Source organism: Canis lupus, chromosome 9, assembly GCF_048164855.1.
Source record: "Canis lupus baileyi chromosome 9, mCanLup2.hap1, whole genome shotgun sequence".
NCBI classification, from domain to species: domain Eukaryota; kingdom Metazoa; phylum Chordata; class Mammalia; order Carnivora; family Canidae; genus Canis; species Canis lupus.
The window spans coordinates 4,131,299-4,144,043 of record NC_132846.1 but is presented as its reverse complement, the minus strand read 5'-3'; the positions used below and the strand labels follow the sequence as shown (position 1 = coordinate 4,144,043).

The window sequence follows — 12,745 nt, the reverse complement described above, 5'->3', positions numbered from 1 at the left end:
TGTGTTCATTTTGAACCTTAATTACCATTTTAGAGTCAAAACTGTGCCTTCTTCTCCACCCAGGAAGCTCTTCCAGCACCAAATTCTGCTGTGATTCTTAGACTTTTCTGTAATGTTTGGAAGTGAGTAAAGTTTTCAATGAGGACATATACCATTTGGTTACACATGCATATGTATATAGTAAAGTAAGATATGACAAAGACATTGCAATTGTGGAAAATAAGACTGTATAAATAAGGATAACTTCCATATGGCTGAAAGATTTTATTATATAAATCAAAATAAGACTATTGGCTAACAATCTAAGCATATTTGTACATATGGATTATGGGAGGTATTGTAAGTTAGGGTGATGTTGGCTCAAAACCTTGGAGTTTCCCAAGTGAAATCTAAAACTGGCCCTGATACATAGGGGTGAGGAAAGACGGAAGAAAGAGGCAGAACCCTCCAGATTAGTAGGTGGTAGTTTTAATAAGCAAAGGGACTTACATCCAGGGTTTGTCTTGAGTGACCTCAGGGTGAGTAGATCTCTGCCTTGCTCCCCTGAGTCATAAGGTTTTTTTAGTCTTAAGTTTAATAGAGGACTTAGCTGGGTTCAGTCATGTATTCAGTACAGATGGTCTCAACAACACACTGCTATCTTTTTGTTTTTTTTTTGTTTTTTTTTATCTTTTTGTTTTTTAAGATTTTATTTATTTATTCATGACAGACACACACAGAGAGAGAGAGAGAGAGAGAGAGGCAGAGACACAGGCAGAGGGAGAAGCTGGCTCCATGCAGGGAGCCCGATGTGGGACTCGATTCCGGGTCTCCAGGATCATACCCCGGGGCTGAAGGTGGCGCCAACAACACACTGGGGCTGCCCAACAACACACTGCTATCTTACGGCTGCATCCTTGATGTGGCTGCTAGTGTGGGAATGGTGCATAGGATGTACATTCCAAGGATAAGGAGGGGAGTGAAAAGCCTACAATTGGAGTCCAACTTGAAGGTCAACCAGCATTCATATTGCTTGATGACCTCCTCCAACAGCTGGAAATCAGAAGCTATAAAGAAAACAAACATTTCGTGGATGGAACTGGAGGGTATTATGCTGAGTGAAGTAAGTCAATCAGAGAAGGACAAACAGTGTATGTTCTCATTCATTTGGGGAATATAAATAATAGTGAAAGGGAATAGAAGGGAAGGGAGAAGAAATGTGTGGGAAATATCAGAAAGGGAGACAGAACATAAAGACTCCTAACTCTGGGAAACGAACTAGGGGTGGTGGAAGGGGAGGAGGGCGGGGGGTGGGGGTGAATTGGTGACGGGCACTGAGGGGGGCACTTGACGGGATGAGCACTGGGTGTTATTCTGTATGTTGGTAAATTGAACACCAATAAAAATTTAATTTATTAAAAAAAAGAAAACAAACATTTGACCATATGAAATTTAGAGTATATTCAAAGGCAAATATACATGCCATGTACTATAAACAAAGTTAGAAAACAAATACACTGAGGAAATGACAGAAAATTTTTACATTCCTAGCATATATTTTATTAATGAGAAGTAAATAACCTAAAAGAAGAATGGACAAAGACACAAAAGGCTATTCACAGAAGAGAAAACCAATTGGCTGTAAACTTTTGATTTCACCGGTAATCAGAGAATTGCAAATTAGAACAACAATGCGTTAAGTTTTGGCCTATAATATTCGTAAAATTGAAGCACTTCATATTCTCTAAAACTAGCAAGAACAAAGGGAAAATTGACACAAATTGCTAGAGTGTGACATGCTTCAACTTTATTTGAAAGTAGTCCAAAAAGCCTGTTAAAAATAAAGATATTCTTTGATTCAGTATTCTAATTTTTAGACATCTATCTCAAAGATATAAACTGAAAATATAGATATAGTTATTTATCATGGCAGGAGCCCTAAACAGACAAAATTGGACATCTATCAATAAAGAAATGCTTGAGAAGACTATGGCACATCTATGCTGTGGACAATTAGACATTTGTTAAAATGATGAGCGCTGAATAATGTGAGGAATTGTCAAATCATATTGTACACCTGAAACTAATACTGCACATTAAAAAATACTTCAGTAAAAAACAAAAGTAAATTTTAAAAAATGAATGAGTTAGAATAATATCTACTGACCTGTAAGGATGCCTATGATTATACTATGTGAAGACTAAAACAAGTTTATTATACATAATGTATGTAACATATAGGATATTATATATATAATACACACATACACACTTATCAATAAAAACAAATCAACAAGGCAATAAGCATAAAAACCAAACAACCAACATTATATACATATATATGCATATATTTATATAAACAGGGAGATACGTGTTTTTATGTATTTATATTTACATAAACATGGAGAATGGTGGGGAGGATACTCACCAGGTTGTTAAAATTATTTACCTCATAGGAATGAGAGAGAAGGAGTAAGTGAGGATTAACTTTTTCTTTATATTTGCCTTTTTTCATTTATTACAATAAGCGGTACTGCTTTTATAATTTGAAATATATCAAAAGCTTACAGAGAAAAGAAAATGATTACATTAAAGGAAAATATTGTTTGTTTTTTTAATCCGCTAGGATTTGAAGATCAGAGTCCATTCTAGGCCTGCAGAATTAAGACTGTGGACTGAACATAGTGACAGTTTTTCCTGCAACCCGGCTACCTGTTTCCTTTCCATGCCTCAGTTATGCTGCCCAGTTTCTGATCTTTTCAGCTTAGGGTCTGTGGGTGTCCAGGTCTCAGGAGCAGGTGAGTGCAGGCTACAAGCTCTGAGGTTTTGGCCTTACAGTTTTTATTGTTCTTCCTGCCCCGGGCATCCTAAGTACACAGAAATACTCCCCAAGTCTCCTGGCCTCACAGCCAGGATGGTGAGAATGCTGGTCTTTGCTGCTTTCAGCCAGCTCACAGAAAATCATCCATTCCTGGAGGTACCTGAACTTTGAAAAAAAAAAAAATCACTTGAAATATCTCCCCACAGGGATGGTGTCCAAACTAAGAAAGAACCTAAGTGGGATTTCTTGCAACATATTTGCAGTTCAGAGCCACAAACTCCCCTTCTTGTGTAAATATCTGGGGTTGAGACTTGATACCTCTCTGGGTGCTACTGCGTTTTGTAGAGGAAGTGACAATGACCAAGAACAGGGCAGGTTGGATCTGTGAGCCACAGTGAGATGGTCCTGAACAGAACATTTAGAACACCCTCCTCTGAAGAAGATTGCCATGACAGTAGCAGAAAGCACAGGCTGGCTTTGGTCACTCCTTTCTCTCCCTGGCCCTAAGGCATCTTGCACTGTTCCCGGGTGTCCATCCTCTGACCTGAAGCCCTGAGGGTGGCTCAGTCCTGGCCGAAGAGGGAGGATGGAGCCACAAGTGCTTATGGCAGGCAGGTCTGCCCTTGGCCATGAGCTCAGGAATGAATGTCTCTGGGTCCTTTTGTCGTCTAACGGTTGCATTTGCTGAGCGTGCCACAATGACCAGGGATGGGATGGGTCCTGGATGTGTGCTTTTAGGGTTAGTATTGTCAGTGCAGCATAAGAGAGATTGTCAGATATTGAAAGGCCTTGGAGGCCAAAGTCATTATTGAGAAAGAGAAAAAAGGTATCTATCATTTGTTGTGCATCCAAGACATGCCAGGCACTTGACCCACGTTGTTAAGGCCACATCTTATAACAGCTTATAAAATAATTATTTCTGATTTCAGGAAACAGAAATTCCAAAGGCTTAAGCTATTTGCCTACAATTAAATAGCTATTATATAGTTAGAACAGACTTCTCCCGAGCTGGTATCTCCTAATTCCCATCTTATAAAAACTATTGGTATGCTTAGGTGTGCTATGACCTCCCTCCTCCTGTGCACCGATGTTCTTGTACAGCTGCCCTATGTGATGTTCTTTTTGTGCGATTCTCTCAGAGCATGGTAAGACAGGGCAGTGTCTGCAGGCACCAGATTTCTGATGTACAAATGTGTTGCACTTGCTGTATTCTTTGAATAAAACCTTCTTATAGCAAAACTGGTGTCTCCTCTTCCAGAATACCCCCACCCTCTGTAGAGAAGATATTTTGGTGCTTGATTTGGATACTGTCGAAGTCAGTAGAGATCAACAAGGTGTGAAGATGAAGCACCCTAAATACAAAAGAAGTCTATAGTCTTCCCCCTCTGTTACAGCCACTTCTGCCTCTTGGGATCTGAGCCAGCCTGTTATCTCAGGCCCTGCAACATAAAACACACATCAGCCAAGGGCCATTCTAGCTGTCTTATCCATGAGTGAGGCTCAGGTGGGGGATGGCACTCAGTTACCTAGGAAGGCCAGTGCTGGCAGTGAGGTGAAGTAAACTTGGTATCTGCTCTTCCTCCTGGATTGGCCATTCATGAAGCTCCATTTTCCAGGGGATGCTTCAAACTGATGATGTCTCATAATCAATGCACTGGGAAGGGATTTCTGGAGCATTCTCACCATGACTCAGGTCAGAAATGGGAGACGCTCAACTTAACTATATCAAGACTTTTTTTTTTTTTTTTGCTAAGAAGCAGAAACTCCTTGCAGTGACTTTGAGAAACACCTGTTCTTTGAAAAAATGTGAATTCCCCACAACTCTCTAGATTAATTTTTTTGTGTCAGTGAACACAGGTGAGAAGGAAAGTATCAATGCTAAATAGTTAACAGTGGTAATTTCTGTAGGTTGGAGTTATAAATGTTCCCTTAATTTGTTGGCTTTTCTTTTGCAAGGAATACATTTTTGTCTTGAACTTAGAGTGTTATTTTGTGGAAGTTTACTCATTTGACATGTAAATTCTGTTTGGTTCTTGTTATAGCAGGCAACAGGAAAGAGTGAAAAAGAAACTGCCCCCCCTTCCAGCTGCATTGGCCCCCTCCAGGACAGCTAAGTCTCTGGTCTGACTTGTAAATGCTTCACATACCTGAGCCAGATTGGACCAGCTGCAGGAGGACTAACAGCTTCTTTGTATCTCAGGGGTCCTCTTATAAAAAAACAGACAAGCTAGCAAACAGAAAAGTCTGCCACCAGTGTTTTTTTCTTTTTTTTGAAAGTAAAAACAGACACATCAAAGTGGAAAAAGAAAAAAAGAAAAAGAAAAAAAGGACAGGAGATCATAATTTGGATCACAGCTTCCTCGAGTCCAGAAGGGGGAGCGGGCCACTTTTTTGGTTTGACTTGGTCTGACTGGCTTTAAGTGGATCTGTTGCTCACGGAGACTTGTTTAAATGATGTCAATGCCTGGAATAGCATTTCTGGAAAGATCCCATTAGGTACAACATAGTTACTGTAATAAAATAAAGTGATCCTAAGTAGACTCATTGAACACCTACTATGTGCAGGATGGCTAGGAATGGGTCTCAGAAGGCTTTCCTTTCAGTGTCATCACTTGGGAGTCTTGACCCAGATCCCACTCTGGCATCTCAGGAATTGGCTTCTCATCTTCCTGAATTAGGCAATATCCGGATTTGTAAGTGCCCCCCTTGTGCAGCTCTAAACCAGTGCAGGGCAGAGTGTTCACATCCTCCAAAGGAGGTTTTGGTCGTGAGTGATGCCGTTCTATCAAGGTGTTTTTGGTTTTGTTTTGTTTTGTTTTTGAGACAGAGAGAGAGAGAGAGTGAGAGTGAGTCTGGGGGAGGGGCAGAAGGAGAAGTAGACTCACTGCTGAGCAGGGAGCTCGATCCCAAGAACCAATCCCAAAATCATGACCTGAGCTGAAGGCAGACGCTTCACTGGGTCACCCAGGCACCCCCAGACACATGGGTTTTGAGGTATAAGTTCAAGGCCTTGGAAGCTTATAAAAATATGCACTTTTATTTATTTTTTGAGTATATCTCCTAAAGGACTTTCAGGTGATATTGTGAAGACATACGGGTGTCCTAAGCAAGTACAAAAAGAAGAAGGTAGTGAAAAGAACCTTAAAAACCTTGTTGAATAAGAAACATAATTATTAAGGCAGAAGCTTAAAGAAACAACAAGTGGATTTAGTGGGTGTGAGAGTAAGAACGCTTGAGGAATGGGGTAATGGAATTGTTAGTATTGTTCTATAAACACTTCCTATTTCACTTTATGATTTTTATATTTTAGAAGTTTTCTTTTTTTAAAATACACTCCAACAAGTTGATGGCTCAGTCTTATGGCTGAATATTTACATCATTGTAAAATTTGGGAGACAATATCTTGAATTTTATGTTTCTTGTTGTGGTGGTGGTTGTTATCTTAGCAGATTTCCTCGTTAGGAAAAATGCAGTGGGATTCATGGGTCAACACTCATGGGCATTTACACAGCCATCTGCTAAGGGAGAAAAGGACCCACTTTTACCCTTGGGAGTTGTAGCCAAGAATGCTAGTGAACTTAGCTGGGTAAAAAGCTCACTCACAGTGTGTCATGCATTCAACCTTACGTGAGAAGTCTCGTAAGACCAGTACCATACATGAAACAAACATTATGAAACATTATGAAATATTTTAAATAGAATGAAAATCGGATAAAATAATTTAATAGACTTCCTTTACATGCTATATGAATTTATTAAATGTTAAAATTTTGTTATAATTTATAACAAGCCATAAGGGATACACTTATATCTGTCTTAAACACACTGGACACTGAATCTCTAACAGTACCATGTACAGGAGAACTTGAGGGCAGTCACACTATTAACTGCTAAGGGAAGGTTGATTTTTGCAGTGAATAATTAGAGTTGATACTGTGATTCTTTTTATTTTTCAATTCTGGCTCTGTATAAATCTCAGGGTAAAGGGGGATGATAAGATAAAAAATCCAGTTTATTTTTATTTTTATTTTTTTTTAAAAATCCAGTTTATACACCCCTTTTGAGGAACACACCTAGTGCATTAAGGATGGCCCCCTATGTAGTGATTATTAATTACTGGTAAATCTGGGATCCCTGGGTGGCGCAGCGGTTGGGCGCCTGCCTTTGGCCCAGGGCGCGATCCTGGAGACCCGGGATCGAATCCCACGTCGGGCTCCCGGTGCATGGAGCCTGCTTCTCCCTCTGCCTGTGTCTCTGCCTCTCTCTCTTTCTCTCTCTGTGACTATCATAAATAAATAAAAATTTAAAAAAAAATTTAAAAAAATTACTGGTAAATCTAAATCTTTTCTTCTAAATCTTTTCTTTCTGGGTCTTCAAATGAAGAAAAAAACCAATAAAATATTCTTCTTGTTGTTGTGTTTCACTCTCTGATATTTGCCTCAGAAAAGCTGGGGAGACTTACACAGGATTTCCACTTTTATCCTGTAACCTCACATAAAGGAAAGCTGGATTCTCCCCCCATCTCTACTTCCTGATTTCTGGCTCTTGGTGTAGACCGAAAAGGAGGGAAGGAAAGAAAATGAGCAGAGGCAGTTTCAGACTGAAAATTGACAGGTACGTTGTAGGAATCTGTACCCGATTTCTTCTTCTCCTCCCTGAATAACTATCTGCCCTTTCCCTGTACTATCTCCTCATTTCCTGGACAGTGAACCCTAATCTGCACTCAACTGCAATGCATTTCTTTTTTTTTTTTTAATTTTTTAAATTTATTTATGATAGTCACAGAGAGAGAAAGAGGGAGAGGCAGAGACATAGGCAGAGGGAGAAGCAGGCTCCATGCACCGAGAGCCCGATGTGGGATTCGATCCCGGGTCTCCAGGATCGCGCCCTGGGCCAAAGGCAGGCGCCAAACAGCTGCGCCACCCAGGGATCCCCTGCAATGCATTTCTTAACAAACTTGTGAATCCCAGATGCCTTTACTGCCTTCCCTCACCTACGGTGATAGGGTCAGTCAGAGAAAAACACATACCAAGTGATTTTACTCATATGTAGAATTTAAGCAACTGTAAAACAGATTAACATAGGGAAGGGAGGAAAAAAAAAGAGAGGGAAACAAACCATAAGAGACTCTTAACAATAGAGAACAAGCTGAGGGTTGACTGGGGGGGCACTGATGAGCTAGACAAGTGATGGGTATTAAGGAGGGCACCTGTTGTGGTGAGCACTGGGTGTTGTATGTCAGTGATAAATTACTAAATTCTACTCCTGAAACCAATATTACTTTCTATATTAACTAGAATTTAAAACTTTAAAAAGAAAAAAGATTATTCAAGGGCAAAATAAAACAGAAAATTATAAATTAATTTATTTAACAAATATAATATTGACCCAAAATCTGAAAAACCTACAACAAAAAAAGAAAATCAGGGAACAATCTTATTAAAATAATCAATGCAAAACATTTACTAAGATATTAGCAAAAATAATTACAAGAGAATATTGAGAAATACTGTTATAATCACTTGAATTGTATTCCAGAAATTCAAGAGAGTTAAATTTTAGAAATCATAATATATCACGTAATAGTAATAGAGCTAAGAAGAAAAATTATTGATCGTTTACACAGATGCAGAAAAGACAAAAGCTGTTTAGATTTGATATTTTACTTACTTTGCACTTCAAATCATTCACTTTTATTTATTAATCTGATCCTGCTTAATTTTGATTTGTTGTATTTTTCTTTCACTAGCATTTATTGTCATTTGATAATTATATATATGAATTTTTTTTTGAGATTTTATTTATTTATTTGAGAGAGAGGAAGAGAGAGAGAGAAAAAGAGGGTGTGAGCCAGAGGAGGAGCAGAGATAGAGGGACAAGCAGACTCCAAGCCAAACACAGAGCCCTATTAACACAGGGCTTGATCCCAGGACCCTGAGATCCTGACCTGAGCTGAAACTGAGAGTCAGATGCTTAAACAACTAAGCCACCCAGGTACACTGATAAGTATGTTGATACAAATGTCTTATGCTATAAATATTCCTCTGGTACTGATTTCTCTGAATTACTTAGCATGTCCCTTGTTACTTTTATATTACCATTATATTTAAGAAATTTAAAAATTTTACCTAATTTTTTCTTTGAAGCAAGGTTTGCCTTAAGAACATTTTTATTGTTATTCGTTTTTGAATGTTTTGCATAAAGTAGCTTTTTGGTTAATCCGTCCTACTATTTCCTTTTAATCCCCAGATTTATTTAGGTGTTATGGACAAATAAAAACAGTATAGAGGTGCCTGGTGGCTCAGTTGGTTAAAGTGTCCTACTCTTGATTTCAGCTTAAGTCACGATCTCGGGGTCCCCAGCCCCAAGTTGGGGACTCTCTTTCTCCCCCCTTCTCTTGTGCACTCTCTCTATCTCTATCTCTCTAAAAAAACAAAACCAAAACAAACACTTTATATATTTACTATGTACAAAAAATTAAAATAAAATAAAGCATATTGGATTTTTTTTTCTGTTTGTGAAATAAAGTATCGAGCTCTTACTAGGCAGTTTGAAAAATAAAGAATATTATAAATGGGAAATAAAAAGCATTAAGCCCAGTACTCAAAAAGCACTGACACGGTTTCAGACATTTTGGTGTTATTGTAAACATGTTATTTTATTCACATGGCAAACACATCTTATTCCAGTGTTTCATATACGTTTTTGGTATCTGACTGTGGTCATACCGTGGGTAATTTTTTTTTCTCCTGTAATATTTAACATAGGGCATGTAATGGAGAAAGCATAGCCTTTGGAGTCATATTTGATTTCAAATTCTATCAGTTATAGAAAGGGCGGAGGCAACTTTTTAATCTTTCTGAATTTGCATTTCCTAATCTATTAATGGAGGAATAAGAACAATGACCCATCAGAGTTGTTTTGAAAGTTTAATGATGTGATGTTTGCAAAGTTCAAGGCCCATAGTATTTACTCTCAAAAAACAGTAGTTTCCATTGCAAACTCTGTAAATACACTATGTATGAGTACATAGCATTTCATTGAAAAATTATTCCGTAACAGAACTAGGCTAAGTTTATGTTAGCTATGCATAGTTTAGCAAGTCCCTTTCTTTTGGGAGACTGCTTCAAGTTCCAACTGTTCAAATTAACGTGTAACATCTTGAGAAAGCCCGACCACTACTTTCATGAAGCACCCAGGAAAGCAGCAAAGCTGAGAGGAGTAAGTAAGAATACTGCAAGTGGCGCAGAAACGCTTTTGTTTGAATAAAGTAACGCTTTTTATTTTCCACTTTATAATATTCTTTATTTTTCAAACTGCTTTCTGGTTCCTGCTCTTTGTTCTTTGTTAATAGGTCCAGCAAGAAAAGTCACAGGCAGAACTCTACCTATAAATGTGTCTCTTAAAATAAATAAATTAAAAAATAAATAAATAAATAAATAAATGTGTCTCTTCCAGGTGGGAAGAGGAGAAGAAAAATAAACTGGACTTTCTATCCATCATGCTGTCAGACAGAGTCCATGATGGCTGGTTACCCATCACATACCAGTTGTTGGCGCAATCCGGTAAAAAGGTTCTCTTTCTCCCCACAGGGCATAACGGTATGGTCATGGAGTTGGTATCATATGAGTGACCCTCTAAAAATAAGCTGTGCTGACGCCCACAGAAAAGCACAGAGAAGGGGGTGAATGCAGTGACAGGACTCAGTGAAAACCATACCAGGAATTGTCAAAACGGGCATGAGGATCTTGGCTAATAGTTGCTTTTACTTATGGCTTATTTTCAAGGTCGTGCCTGAGTTAGCAAGTTCCCCATCTAACCGTGGCGGGAGCCTCAGCTGGAGCATTTGGGTACAGGCTGCAGCTGACAAGATGACACTGTGCCCCCACTGTACACAAGTAGGTGGCTGAGTCTCCAGACTGGGTGGCTGTGATGTTCAGGGTGCCAAGAGGTTCTTTCTTATCTAATGTGGCTTTTAACCTTCCTGACTTCTCAGTCCCACTTGCAATTAGTCTAAGCAGAAAGGCAGGGTTATTGTCTTCTTGCTCAAACCAAAGTAGGGCTTGAAAGTTGGTTACTTTGTCGCTGCAGTAGAGAGCTGTACTGTCTCCCTCGTGGACAACTAGAGATGGGGTCTCTGTATCACCTTGTCTTCGCTACTCACCCCTGTTCAGAAAACAGTAACAAGCAAATCAGTCAGAGAAAGAGTGATCTCAGATCAAGTCTTCTCAGAGATCATAATTATCATAATTATTCTCCATTGGAACCATAGGTGCTCCCAGATAAGTCAGAATCCATTCCACTCCCTCCCCACCTTAGTTTTCTGAGAAAAGGGTCCCCAACCCTTCGTAATAATGCTACTCAGAGCTCAGTTGAAGCCAGAAGATGGCTAGTGAAGCTGGTGGCCACTTCTCCATCCTTTAACTCTTGGGTTTGTTTTCTTGGGCAAGATATGATTTAGTGCCCTGAGGGTTTCTTTTTCGATTTTTTTGAACCAACACCCTTTTCCCTCAGGACAGACGCACACAAACGGACACACACAACATGAAAGGGAAATAGCAATTTGGCTCTTCAGCCAACCAGAAAACTATCATTTGGCCCTAATTAAAATTCAAATCCTTCCCACTCAGACACTCAGGGAGTCATTCAAACAGCACTTCTTAGCTGGCACAGAATAGCTGAAAACTTGTATCCACGTGTTTTACCAATGATAATAGATTCTTCCAAAATTGTCTCACAGATGAAGGACAGACTATCCGAAGCTACCCACAGCTCTGATAGTCTGGGGTTCTACAGCTCAGTAAAGGCAGAGAGGAACGGTACCCCGGGAAGAAGGAAAGTGCAGAACTAACATTCAGGGGGGACCTACCCTGTGAGGTGAAGGACATGGCACTCTGGGAGGTGGTGGAAAGCGTGGAGAAAGAGGCAAAGATCCTTCCAAAATCTCTTTCAAGGTTCACTATTGATTTCACCCTGGAACACATATTTAGAAAGCAGTATTTCTGATAAACAGCGGAATCTCAGATAATTCATAGGTATATTTGGGTTAAATGCAGATGTCAAAGTGCTCTTTCCTGTTTCATCATGATTTGGTCTAAACAACTACCAAGACATCACCCCGATAATCTCACTTCTAAATCCACTGAAACTCTTCCCTCCTACAAATACGTTTTCCACCCAGAAATCCATTGTTCATTCCATTCACCCATTCAATAGACTTCTATTTATTTTCTCTAAATTCCTACACTAAATACACTTTCTTTCCAGACCATGACAACACAACACTGGGAACACATTTTGTACCGGGTGTATCGTCCATGTATTTTTGGCTAAGTCTTCCTACCTAAAATTGTGATGTGAGTCTCTCCTCATTTTTTGGGGGGGAGGGAGGGGTGCAGAGGGAGAGAATCTTAAGCAGGCTCATGCCTAGAGCAGGCTTGATCTCTCATAACCCTGAGATCATGACCTGAGCCAAAATCAAGAGTCAGACATTTAAGCAACTGAGGCACCTGGGGGCCACTATCTCCTCTTTTTAAGCTTAAAAAAAAAAGATCAATTTCTACTTATTCTTTGCAAATATATTATTTATGATTATTGAAGAAACATGATAGAACATTTGGGAGCTACAGGGAAATGCCAAGAAGAAAGATCCCTGTCATTCTAACCCCTTCCTTCAGCATGTCACCATCCAGAACCATTTTCTTTTTTGTTTATAAAATATGTTAATAAAAAATTAACAATTTTGAAAAATTGTTCAAAATAAAGTTTCTTTTCTCATTTTCTAGAATTTTCTAAAGCATCGTAGACTTTGGGCAGTGGTGAGGGGGTTAGCAAGACAGAATGTGTGCTGGACATTTAGAAATACAGTGGCCCCTCCCCTCACTGTCCCAGCTCAGGAAGATCTAATGTTTTCCCTGCCTTCCCACCCAGGTGCATGGTTGCTAG

General features: G+C 39.3%; 1 long non-coding RNA gene across 1 annotated transcript; it reads left to right on the top strand.

Moving 5' to 3' along the window:
• Positions 1–714: 714 nt before the first annotated feature.
• On the top strand, positions 715–12,606 carry LOC140639645 (uncharacterized). The gene is made up of 4 exons (XR_012036295.1): positions 715–1,102; positions 2,606–2,777; positions 7,301–7,414; positions 10,259–12,606. It is a non-coding gene; the product is annotated as an uncharacterized lncRNA (long non-coding RNA).
• The last annotated feature ends 139 nt before the right edge of the window (positions 12,607–12,745 follow it).